This window comes from Capra hircus, chromosome 10, assembly GCF_001704415.2.
Source record: "Capra hircus breed San Clemente chromosome 10, ASM170441v1, whole genome shotgun sequence".
NCBI lineage: Eukaryota > Metazoa > Chordata > Mammalia > Artiodactyla > Bovidae > Capra > Capra hircus.
In genome coordinates this window covers 24,220,075-24,233,643 of record NC_030817.1, presented here as the reverse complement: position 1 = coordinate 24,233,643, position 13,569 = coordinate 24,220,075, and the positions used below count along the sequence as shown (strand labels likewise).

The 13,569-nt window shown below is 35.6% G+C and overlaps 1 protein-coding gene across 4 annotated transcripts in view; it reads left to right on the top strand.

Moving 5' to 3' along the window:
- GPHN (gephyrin) overlaps positions 1 to 13,569 on the top strand; it is a 551,792-nt gene that overhangs the window by 373,973 nt on the left and 164,250 nt on the right. The gene's annotated exons all lie outside the window — the stretch shown is intronic.

Genomic DNA, 13,569 nt, shown 5'->3' with positions numbered 1-13,569 from the left:
GACTGACTGATGATATAGCACTTACTTTGGTCAGGGATCATTCTAGGAGCTTCATGTATGTTACCATTACATCACTATATAATGACTACCTTGGCACCAACTCCTGTTTATAGACCACATCTCTCTCCAGAGTTATAAGCACTTTATATATAACTTAGCCCCCAAATCTGTACCTTTACCCACTAATCCAGTATATGACACTATCCAATCACTCAAAGACTAGAAACCTGGGAGTTATATCCCTTATAACCAATCAGATCTAAGTCTTAAAGATTCTGCCTCTTTTGTTTCTTTAGAATCTATGCCTCTTCTCTCCAAAGCCACTTTCAATTATTTAGTTGGATTTTTTAATCTGGATTATTAGATCAGTATCCAGACTAGTTCCTCTACCCTCATCATTTATTCCACAAATATCACTAATCCATCTTTGCACACATAACAGAATGAACTTTTTAAAATGTTAATGTAATAATGTTATTCCACTACTTGAAATCTTTCCGTGGCTCTCCATAACCCTTAGGAGGGGTTCCCTGGTGACCCAGATGGTAAAAAAAAATCTGCCTGCAATGCAGGAGACCTGGGTTTGATCCCTGGGTTAGGAAGATCCCTGGGAGAAGGAAATGACTCTCCTCTCCAGTACTGTTGCCTGAAGAACCCCATGCACAGAGGAGCCTGGTGGGCTACAGTCCATGGTGTCACAGAGAATATGACATGACTGAGGGAGTAACACTTGAACCCTCATGAACTGGTGTCTATCTACCTCATCAACTACTCCTCTTACCACTCCCTGTCATGGTTAAAACTAGTTTTAGCCATGCTTTCTGCCATTCCCTAGTTGGCAGGATCCCTTGCATCTATGAATTATGCTGATCTTTTTCTCTGACTTTCCTATCTTTTCTTCACCCAAATTATAATTGTCCCTTAAAACTGTGTTCCTACATCCCAGCTCCAAGAAATCATTCCTGATAACCTTCCCCTGTCTTCCACCCCCAACTGAGTTAGGAGCATCTATTACATATTCCCATAGCAGTTTCCACTAAATTCTACTATAATACTTATTATGATATATTGTGACTGTAAGTTTTACTTTGTGAACTCCTAGAGACCAGAGGCTGCTTTATTTTCAACCTATCATCCACAGGCTAGATTAGTTTGGGGCAAACAGTAAACAATAAATATAGGTTGAATGAATGACATTAATTATGCCCTAATTGCTATATCTATAGTAATATTCACTTTGTTATTAGATTATTAAACTCAGTTGGGTAAAGACATTGATTTACCTTCTTTATCTAGCACACAATAAGCATTTAATAAACACATATTAACCAACTCATGAATTATAACCCAGTATCGAGTATCTCATTATATATGTATCAGAGTTCCTAGGATTTGTATGCATTTTTCTAATTCCCTGAAGCATATATTAATTTAGGTTTTTAAACTATTTTAATTCTATACTGCCTGAATGTTCCTACAGTCTACTTTAATATTTCATTTTTAAATAAATCATAGGGGTTGCTGGCACAGTTTTTCTTCAGTGTAGGCTCAAACAATATCAACAATCATCTCCATGTCTAAACTTTAATTCCTTGTTGACCTTGAATGTAGGAGCAGGAAAGAGTCTCATAAACTGTGCATTTGACTTTCTTGCCCTACTGTTGAAACTCAAAGTTTACATAGAGCAATGCAGCTTTGTTCTCTGTGACCCCAATCAGTCTCCTTGACATCCTGTTTGAAAAAAACTGTGAACTAAAAGTCTGTGAAAAATCACACTCATAAATTCAGATGGGAATCAGAATTGGTACACAAACAAAAGAAAATAGAAAGCTGACATTTATTGTTAAGTCAGTAAGTATTTCTTAGTTAACTTTCAACAAAATTGTAGTCAGAATCTAATGTTGTTGATTGATAAATAAGTTGTATTCAGGCCTCTGATTAAAGCTTCTTCATCTGTTACCAAGACACTAAGGGAATATGGGCAGGCAATTTAAATCGAAAGGAGGCTCAAAATCTAAATTCCCAGTAACTTTTTTTTAACTCTGTATCTGATATTGAGGAAAATTGACATCAAAGTGATTTTTGCTGCTCAGTGTCTGTCGTTCTTTCCCTTCATGTGTCCTTATGCACCACAGGTCAGCATTGCATCTCCGTTTTTCCTTTTCTTTATTAACCCAGTTGTCTGTTCTGCATAGGAGATAACACCAATGGATGCTTGCACCGCTTTTTGTACATTACAGAGATTTAATGAATATTAAACTTTTCATGGCCATACTATGATGTGGTTCAGAGCTTTACACACATTTGGTTTACTACCAATCCTAGTCTAATTTTTAAAGGTTCAAATAAATATTTTCTTGACTACTAGCAAAGTCAATTTTCTATGTTTACAAAAATGTGTGTTTGGATACAATGGAATTTATAGCCTGGACTTTAGGATGAGTAGAATTATCAGTTTTTTCTAGTCACCTTGTTTTTCCCCTTTGAAAAGCACATCCTTTCTCAACCAGAGTTCCTCATCTAAACCAGTGCAAGAAGTGGTTTGTTTGGCTGTTTTCTCAAGCTACTGTTAAGATGGTGCTCTTCTAGATTCATAAAAGAGAAATTAATTCATTATATACGGTGGGTGTACTAGTATATCAGGATTTAATTCTCTGCCAGAATTGAAAAAGATATAGTAATTCTTTCTTTCATTCTTAAGTATTTCTGTGCTTCTTGAAACCATTTGTTATTTAAAGCTGTACTTAAAATTTCTTCTTTGGGAATTCTCCCTATTGCCTTATTTTTTGAATACTGAAATCTCTGTACAGCCTAACGTTTACCATGTGAACTTAAGAGCTGAGAGTATGAGGTATGTTTCTATCATAAAACATGTTTTTTTTTTAATAGACTTTTCATTTTTCTGAAAGAATCAAGAGCTTTAACCAGCTTCTTAACATATTCCAAGGACGGTCATGCTTTGGCGGAAATTAATATTTACTGGTTGTCTCACAGTGCTTAAAAGTGAGCTAAAAAGTGAGATGGGCTAGATTTGAATCCCAGCCCTAGATGTGAATCACAGTCCTAGATTTGAAACCCTGTGTTGCCTCTTACTAAAACTGAGCTAAAAGTGAGATTGGGCTAGATTTGAATCCCAGCCCTAGATGTGAATCACAATCCTAGATTTGATACCCTGTGCTGCCTCTTACTTTGTAATCTTAAGCACTTGATTGTTAAGTTAGCTTATCTATACTTCGTATTTTTATAAAATGGGAATGATATCACCTTAAGGTTTGAATTGGTTAAGGCTGCTTGGTGCAGTGCACAATATGCATAAGTACTCAGTAAATATAAGTTTTATTATTGTCAATACTGATTATCATAATAAAGGCCCAAACGTAAAGTTATTTTACTTTGAACCAACTCTGTCAGACATATGCTACATCTGTCACAGAGTAAATGTGTCTTGTTCTGTTATGGTTATTAGCTACAATCTGACTGAAAAATCAAGTATTCTTAGCTTCACTATCAACTTGATGCAAGTTAATGTCAACACTTGTACCGTGCCTGCCTTCTTTTTCCTAATCATTGTCAAGTACATTGAATATGATACATATGAACATATATCTATGAGATATATCCTTTTTAATTCAATGAGTTGACTATCTTCTCCAATATTTATCTTGTTTTTTTCTCCAAAATCACTTTCCTATTTAGTGGCCACATTATTTATGCACATAGACCTCACCTCACAGAAGAGTATCGCTAAAAAGAATAATGCTTTTTTATTATAATTATTATTTTAGGGTAGGAAAAGTTTTCCTTGACCCTCTTAGGGCCCTTGATTGGATCTGAAAATTAAACTGATAAAGATTAACAGGAATAAGCATACAGATTTATTTAATATAAATTTTACAAGAAAATGAAGACCCAAAGAAATTGTTAAATCCGATGTTGTGCTGGGGCATCCCAGGTGGCACTAGTGGTAAAGAATCTGCCTGCAATGCATGAGACGTAAGAGACACAGGTTCAATCCCTGGGTCGGGAAGATCCCCTGGAGGAGGGTATGGCAACCCATGCCAGTATTCATGCCTGGAGAATCTCATGGACAGTTGTTATGCTAGGTTTGATGGAGAGGGATGGTCATGGAGAAATATGATGGGACAAAAAGTATGAACTGAGGATAGTAAACTGAAAGAAACTTAGTAAGACCTGTTCATTCTTATTCTTCTTGGTGTCCTTCTATCTTGGAAAAAACGATGCTTCTTTCTTCAGGGTATAAAGAGGACACCTCTCATTTGAGGATCTTATGACCTTTTTGAGGGGCAGGGAAAGGAAAGGAGACCTTGCTTTCGCCATTTGCTCATACTTCAGTTTATTCAAGGTGCCATATTTACAGGTAACCCATCCTAGACACCATCATTGTATTGTCCTTGAATTTCATTAGAATTCCACTTTATGTCATACTCTAGAGAGGGTCACCAACTTATAAGTGGGGCAAAACAGTTTCCAGTGAAAACAGCTTTATAAGTGGTTACCACATTTTTATGCTAGTTCTTAAAAGTTTAACCCTTAATAAGCTGAAATGTAGCTATGGTTTAACTGAATTGAGGGTCAAGTAGACATATATGGATTAATGTAGGAATCTATATACTATTTGTAACATTATTGCTGAGAAAATGCTTTTTAACCTCTGACAGAATTCAGTTTACTCCAAAGCATTTTCACCCTGGCAAATTCTGAATGGCATCAGGATCTTACATTCTGTTTTCTTCTTGCAGCAGCTTAAAATAGAACATCTTCTTTAAAATACACATTGTCGTGGAAGGTAAAAGTGGGCGGGAGCTAGCAATTTGGGGCAAGGATGTTTCCGTAGCATCATAAATCAATGTTTGCTGAATGAATTTATAAACTGAATGTTTATATCAAGGGTTTATGTCTGTATAGTTACATTGCAGTATACTTTCTATGGCATGTATTACTATATCTAACTTCCCTTTCTAGTGAATGCTGATATTTCTGACTTATAACAAACCTTCTGTGTCCTTAGTATCTTGTAAGTAAGAAACAGGTCTTTGAGCCAGCTGAGCAAAATAAAACTAATATATGACTGTGAATTAAAAGCAGTGATTTCTACTGCATAGTCTGTGCATGAGAGAACTAATTTGTTATGAATATACCAAATAGTATTTTTAATCCTATTAAAATATTAATGGTATAATTTTAAAGGAGTTGAATTTTGATTATCCAAAATCAAAATACTTTATAGGAGTATATATTTTGCTTTCTATGTGAAAGTTTAGTCAGAGTGCCAAATGCAGATAAAAAACATATGTTGAGCTTGAAAGTAATAATGGATCTTAATACCCTGAATTAATGTAAAAATTGGAATCAAAATAATAGTTATTTTTACTTGATTGTTTATTACTGCTAACCCTACCAGGTGGAGAAGGCAATGGCACCCCACTCCAGTACTCTTGCCTGGAAAATCCTATGGATGGAAGAGCCTGGTAGGCTGCAGTCCATGGGGTCGCTAAGAGTCGGGCATGACTGAGCAACTTCACTTTCGCTCTTCACTTTCATGCATTGGAGAAGGAAATGGCAACCCACTCCAGTGTTCTTGCCTGGAGAATCCCAGGGATGGGGCAGCCTGGTGGGCTGCCGTCTATGGGGTTGCACAGAGTCGGACACGACTGAAGCAACTTAGCAGCAGCAGCAACCCTACCAGGAGGTCATGATTGGGCTTTCCTGGTGGCTCAGACGGTAAAGAATCTGCCCGCAATGCGGGAGACCTAGGTTCAATCCCTGGGTTGGGAAGATCCCCTGGAGAAGGGAATGGCAACCAACTCTGCCAGTATTCTTTCCTGGAGAATCCCCATGGACAGAGGAGCCTGACAGGCTACAGTCCGTGGGGTTGCAAAGAGTCTGACATGACTGAGTGACTAAGCACAGCACAGCACAAGTCATGATGAGTCATCAAGTGTCTTTGAGCATCTACACTACAAAGTAGACATTACCATAATAGGTATATAGAAAACAGCAAAAAAGTAAATGTGGGGCCTCACTTAAGGAGTTTACATATTGGAATATTGTCTGTTGTTTTAAATCATATTCTGTGTATTTAGGCTGTGGTGTTGGGAAATATCTCTAGAAAAATGTCTTTGGCTTAAAAAGTGAAGCTCTTTAGTAGCATAAAAAAATCTATAGGAAAATTACCATTTGGGGGGTCTTGTATTCACAAAATAGTCATGGGGAGTTATTTTAAAATTTACTAATTTGTTGATAAGTTCTCAAGAAAGAACTTGCATAGGACAGATTTTCCTAGAATAGATTTGAGTCCTTAGGGTTTTAATTTGTAACTTGAGAAATACAATACTATTTCTTTAAGCCACATTTTTTCTATACAAAGATGGTATCAGTTATTCTAAGTTGGTGGTAAGGCTTATTTCATTTATTTGCCAAGTACACACCTCTTTGGAAAGGATAAATTAAAAAAAGCTTGATGTTACTCTTTATCTACATTGCTTATGAAGAAGAATGCAGATTTTCAGCCCTTGATGCTATGCTCTGCCCTGCGAAGTCATCTGACATATTGGAGCTGTGTGGGAACCCTAGGGGAGAGGACTCCAGTAAACATTATAGTTCAAGGTGGATAACATATGCAAAGAAGACACAGTTTATGGAAAAGAATCTGATTTTTTTTAAGTCTACTCAGTTGATTTTAAGGGCATGTTTTGAATCCTGTGAAATCCGTTCTGACCATACTGATAGTCTTTCACATGTATTTCAGGCACTTACCTGTTTTATCTAATAACACCTCATTTACAATTGCAGCTATCATACAGATTACTGTAGTATGCAGTTTTGTTAATCCTTTGTCTATGTCTGTGTCTACTATGTCTATTATTCAAGAGTTTTAAAAATAGTATTCTTTTGTCTTCTTACAGAATCTCTCTAAGGAGTTTTCATTTTATTCTCATTTTTAATAAGAGTTACAAAATGTGGAATTATAAAGACCCATTGAGAGGTTTTCCACAAGGCACCCTATTAGCATCAATAGGCTAAGCTAGAAATAAAAGTGGATAATATATGGTAATATTCTTTCCATTAGCTTTGAAAAGTTCAACTTGTATAATTATGTGTATATAACATCAGAGTTTTTCATAAGTATATAAATTTTATCATATTGACTTACTTTTCTTCAACTTAAATATTTTAGGAACCCAGATTCATATTTGGTTTTTCAGCGAGGTATTTTTTTTATCCAGGAATAATTATCAATGCATTGGATGATAAATTAAAATTACATATAACTTGTGAACTATATGTAGTTGTATCATTTTTGAATCTACCTTTTCAAGTCCTTTTGATTTTTTTCAATGTGAGTTTTACTATAGAAAGCAAAGATTTATAAAACATAGTGATGTTATTACATAAACTAACATTGTTTTTAATATAACAGCTAAATTTGTATTATGATTAGGAAACCTAAATTGCATATATCCCTGGGAATTGAGAGGGGAGAAGAAAGAAGGTATGTTGGTATCAAATGTTTTACATTAAAAGAAACTTTTTAAAATAAAGAAAAAGAGAAAATAGGGGGCAAGAGAAAGTAAAGAAAGAGAGAGATGGAGAAAGAAAACAAGCCCTGGTTTTTCATTCCCTTTTCTGCCTCGGTATTTTAGAAATTGGTCACTTATTCTGACTTTCCCATATTAAACAGTTGCAGAACGAAAGCAACAACTTATAGAACACGGGTAAATTCAGAAAGACCTTAAGAATATTTTTAAATTCATGTTCCGTGAAACTCTGAATGGAATTCAGATTCATATGGACTTTTGTAGCCAGAGTTTTCAATTATATTAGCAATTTTCCTAGTTCTATTTCTGAGTCTGCCTTAGGATAAGAAAAGAAGGGTCTATTTTTGAAATTTTGTCCTGGCCATTCTGCAGTCAATATTGCCTACAGTCATAAAAATCAGGCTTGCCGCTTTATTTTTTTCCTTTTCTTTCCTCATTGGCAACTTGCTGCTATCCCAGCACACAACAATCAAATCTAATTCTGTTTGGGCTGCCATGCCTAACTGTTCTTGTTGACAAGCATGGCATGAACTAATGCATGGCTCTTTGAGAACGCTGCTGTGTATATCTGCACTGAAAGAAAAGTTCTGTAGCAATCTAGACCTTTACATTCAATATTAAAACTGTGATAATTAATGATGAACATCTCTACAGTGCTTGACAGAGAAGGGAATTCCTCAGGAATGAAAGTGAAAACTGAGGGAGAAAAATGATCTTTTGCAGTCAGATACTGCTAAATTAGGCTTCCCTGATGGCTCAGACAGTAAAGAATCCACCTTCAATGCAGGAGATCCAAGTTCCACACTGCTAAATTAGTCATTGGTACTTCTCATTTGAGGAGGTAGGCATCCATTCAAAGAATGCACATGAATGAGAGAGTAGGAAAGAAAAAAATAGGATGCCATTGAGACCTGAAAGAGGTTATAAGAGAAAACGTCAGTTTTTAATCTCAGATATTTGGCTCAAGAGTCTGAAGTAGTTTGGGTGAAAATGAGACTGATTTTAATTGTCTTGCCATCAGATTTCACAGCCTAATCATCCAGTGTTAGATATACCAAATATGACTTAACTCCTTCATATCCATGGCAGTCTCAAACTGTTTTTGTAAACAACTTTTTAATTGCCTTCAGTATTTTAAATGTTTATTGGGAGCACTGGTTTAAGGATTATGTGATCAGCACCTTTTATCAGTTCCATTAAGCATTCGTCTTGTTTCATGTGTGCATTTTTTCTTCATAATCAAGTGAATTAAACTAGATGCTATTTTTTCCAAGTGAAAAAAACCTTCCTTTTTCCTTTTACATTACAGTTTCATCTTGAGAAGATGGGAAGCAAGTGAATGATCCTAAAATAAGGCATTTCATCTTTAGATTCCTAACGCCCAGTGTTTCTGTTTTCTGGGTGTTTCCAGATAAATGTAAGGACAGTGATCAAACCAAACAAGTGTCAGTTACTCCAACCTTGATGTATAGGTTAGTGAAGTTTGAACAAACAAAGAATGCTGTATGACCAGAAGTTCAGAATCCTCTCAACTGCCTCCTTTAGCTCATTTCCCTTTATACATAGCACATACACCTGTAATCTCTCCAGTTCATCTGTTTTAGAGCCATGTAGCACAGTTCAAGAATTCGAAAGACAAGTCAAAATAATACTGGCTTACTTGTTCAACCTTAAATGCCGCCATATAGCAAGGATCTCATATAGCAAGGATCTCTGTAGCCATTCTCACTACTACAGGTCAGTGATAGTAGCATTTCTAAAGTGTTCATATAGGTGCCACTCTTTCAGTCCACCTGTATCTCTATTCTTTTAATTATCTATCTTTCAGATGTAACTGACCTCTGTTTCAAGGCTTTGGTCTGAAATATTATCTCTATAGTTACCTACTTGGGCTTTGCTTTACTGAGTCATTTATCCTGGTAGATGTAGTCATATTATGTCATTGCTTTAAGGTTTTTTTTTTGAAATCGCTTTGTTAAAAATATCCCACCCATAAAAGGAAATTTTGCTGCTTGAGATTAGTCATGATGTAATTCAAAATATTTTCTTACATACACAGTCTTTAAAATTTTGTAAGCTATACCTTTTGACTTTAAAAGACAGTTTCAGAACAGGGATGGTATTGGTGTTTTTAAGGTCTACAGTGATATTTTAAAGGTTGGTGTAAGAAGTTTGAAGGGAGGAATATTCTGTAAGGATCTCCAGTCCATTATTTACTACCTTATTTACATTCACCCACCTTCTTACTACATACAGTCTCCTATATGTCACCCTCTTAATAATTGCTGTTAAAATTAATAAGTGTATCTCATTTTACTGTAAAGGAAGAAAATGGGATGAACATAGCTGCTCTTGTGTTTAATATAGTGACCCAAGCATATTATTGTGCCTAAATTTTAGGCCTGTTAGTTCACAGCAGTATAAAAGAAGTAATCTGAATGAATGAATTAGCATAAATGAATTAGATATCTCTAATTTACAAGTAGCATCTCTACCTGTAAAATTTCTAAGTCTAAAATACAGTGACCCTGTGAAAAGACTAAAGTATATGTGTGCCTTTTTTAGCTTAGATGAGTTAAAATGTAATGCTAATGCATCCAGGTTGCAATTTATAAAACCAGCTTAGCAACTGTTCTATGATTATAGACTGTAAACTAATCCTGAGTATCTTATTGCAGATATGTATGCAGAGGAAGGACTGAGGAAGGATGTGTTGATGGTTCAAAATAAATCTATCAACAGTTGACTGAGACTGAATTGAACAAATACTATAATGGTCAATCTATATTATACTAAAAGGTTTGAATTTTAGAATTTCTAAAAAAGTCAAATGTCTATCATTTTCAATGACACTTTCTATTTCAGTTTCAACAACTTTTGTCTTGTTTTTCACATGTTCACTAAAGAATATAGATAAGAAACATGGGGGGGGGAATCACCCTTGATCTCTCCCATGTTGTTTGCTATTAACATTTAACAGAAAGAAGTAATATGGGTGGTGAATTTAAGAAAAGAGGAGAAAGTAGGCAGTTCTATAGAGAGTGTAAATAAAGAAGCATGTATAGAAGGAAGAATTATTATTGAAGAATTCCCTATGTGGAAAAATTTTAAGAATAGCTAGTATATAAGAGATCTAAGAGTTGGAAAATTCTGTGGATGTGTTTCTGTGGAGTTTGACCTGGTTATATTCCTCATGTAACAACTGAGCAGCTGAGGGAGTAAATTGGCTAATGGTGAAACTGTCAACATTAGTGGTTATAATCTAACAGCATTCTCAGTCCACTATATATTTAGTGAAGGAAAAAAAAAAGATGGAAAATACTTGGATTGAAACCTTGGCATTTGCATTCTTAAAATAAAGAGGGCAAAAGGATATACAGATGATCCCAAATTCTAAATGTAAAAAATCTAAGCCAAAGGATTTGTGAGTATAGTCAGTGTTAAACCAATGCCCCTTGGTAAATCAGTTCCTTCTTTTCTTTTTCTACAGTTCTCATGTTTTAATTAAATATATCAAATACATAGTAAAGAATATATCTGACAAATATCCATACACTGACCAGCTTGATTTAATAAATACTAAGGTCGTTCTCTTTTCCTTAAGAATTTCTCATGACCTGAATCTTGACAAGATAAGGTTTATATTCAAACTGAGTTTTCACTGGACTTGGATGAAAAAGAAAACTACACATATGTATGTGTATTATGATTTGGAAGCTATATTTTAAGTCATTTTTAAAAGAATGAAAATTTCATATGAGTTTATGCCATTTTTTCAATATGGTAAACTTATTTTAAACTTACAATAACACAAAAGCTGAAGTCCACTTAAAAGTAACTACAGTAGATATTTCATATAATCTTAGAAACCAAGGTTATACACTAGGAGAAAAACTAAAAAAAAAAACAAAAACAAAACTAGAACTCGATTTACAGACATAAATTCAATTAACAGGTGTACCCTACCCAGGTCAAAAATTTATCAGGTAAAATTGTGAAAGACTTTGAAATGAATGAAAAAGATTATTGGCTGTCTTTTCTAGATCCTTCTGGGTCATCATCTCCTTTTAACATCTGAGCTATTGTGTATTGAATTGTAGTATATGAATAGTAATATACATGATTTTAATCCATAGAAATACATATTAAGTCCGGTTGGAGATGCAATTAATTTTTGCTCAATTAATGTGTAAATTCATTTTGACATTCCTGATATTCCATATATGTGTATTTTTTTATTCTCTTTTGAACAAATTAGACCATCTTCTTGGTTCTCTCATTAATTAACACTTTAGATAAAATTTTTAACACGTGTTCATTTTATAATTGTATGAGAGTTATGAGTTTATCTTTTTAAAAAAATGACTTTTAATAGTTATGTCTTCTCTGTAAGCTAAAAGTTCAGTTTTAATGACAATGAATTTTCTGCCTTTCCTTTCCTTAAGCCTAGACATCAAAGCTTCCCTCATAGCTCAGTTGGTAAAGAATCTGCCTGCAATGCAGGAGACCCAGTTCAATTCCTGGGTCGGGAAGATCCGCTGGAGAAGGGATAGGCTACCCACTCCAGTATTCTTGGGCTTCCCTTGTGGCTCAGCTGGTAAAGAATTCGCCGGCAATGCAGCAGACCCGGTTCCATCCCTGGGTTGGGAAGATCCCATGGAACAGGCAAAGGCCACCCACTCCAGTGTTCTGGCCTGGAGAATTCCATGGACTATACAGTCCATGCAGTCGCAGAGTCGGACATGACTGAGCAACTTTCATCATCATCATCATCATCATCATCATGACATCCAAAACTTGAAAATGGAAAGGACTGATATACTGCACACAAGAGTCTAATGATAGTATCAAGCTATGTTAACTGTTTACTTGGTTAGGTAATGAGAGACTTGATACTAGAGTTGGTAGGCCTTCCCTTCTCCAGGGGATCTTCCTGACCCAGAGATCCAACCAGAGTCTTCTGCATTGCAGGCAGATTCTTTACTGTCTGAGCCACCAGGGAAGCCCAATATGTACTACATGTGGCTGCAATATAAGGCTTCAGAATACTTAGCTCTTATTTCTAGGCCTCAGGGGAAATTCCTAAACATTTTCTAAATCATTGCTGCTTATTAATATGTTTTAGAAATGTTTACTTACTTTTATATATCTTCCATTACCTTAAAAATACTATTAATAATTAAGCATTTAGAGAAATAAAAGTCACAGCTGTTTAAACTGACACTGTGTTTAAAAAGAAACAACAGGCCCAAAATGGAGTCACTTGTGCTAAGCCCTACATCAGCAAATCGAGGATTAATACCTGGCCATGCAGTTTCAGCGTCTCCCAGGAATGTAACCTTTAACTAGTCAGTCTGGGATTTCCTGTCTAGCGGCACTGGTGAGGCAATCCACCTGATAGATAGCTGCCTTCCTCCACCCTCTTCCACCACCCCTAAGTAAGGTGCTTGTTGTTCAGTCATTCAGTCGTGTCCAACTCTTTGTGACCCCATGGACTACAGCACGACAGGCTTCCTTCCCTGTCCTTCACCATCTCCCAGAGCTCACTCAAACATATCCATTGAGTCAGTGATGCCATCCCACCATTTTGTCCTCTCTCATCCCCTGTCGTCCCCTTCACCTCCTGCCCGCAATCTTTCTCAGCAGCAGGGTCTTTTCTAATGAGTCAGCTCTTTGCATCAGTGGCTAAAAGATTGGTGCTTCAGCATCAGTCCTTCTGATGAATATTCAGGGTTGAATATACTAAGGAAGGTAGCTTAACATAAAATATTTTTGTCTTGTCTTACCACCTTTCTGTCTCCAAAATCCTTCTATTTGTTCAGCTTCTCAGAGCTCCTTACTAATTACTAGTTGGGATGCCGCTCAATTCATGTAATGTTGAATAAAGCCGAGTAGATCCTCAAATTTTCTCAGTTGAATTTTGTTTTTAACAACTACAATATAACAGCCTTTGATTTAGAAAGGAAAACAGTGCAGCCATACTCTTACATGGTATATTATACTCAATAAA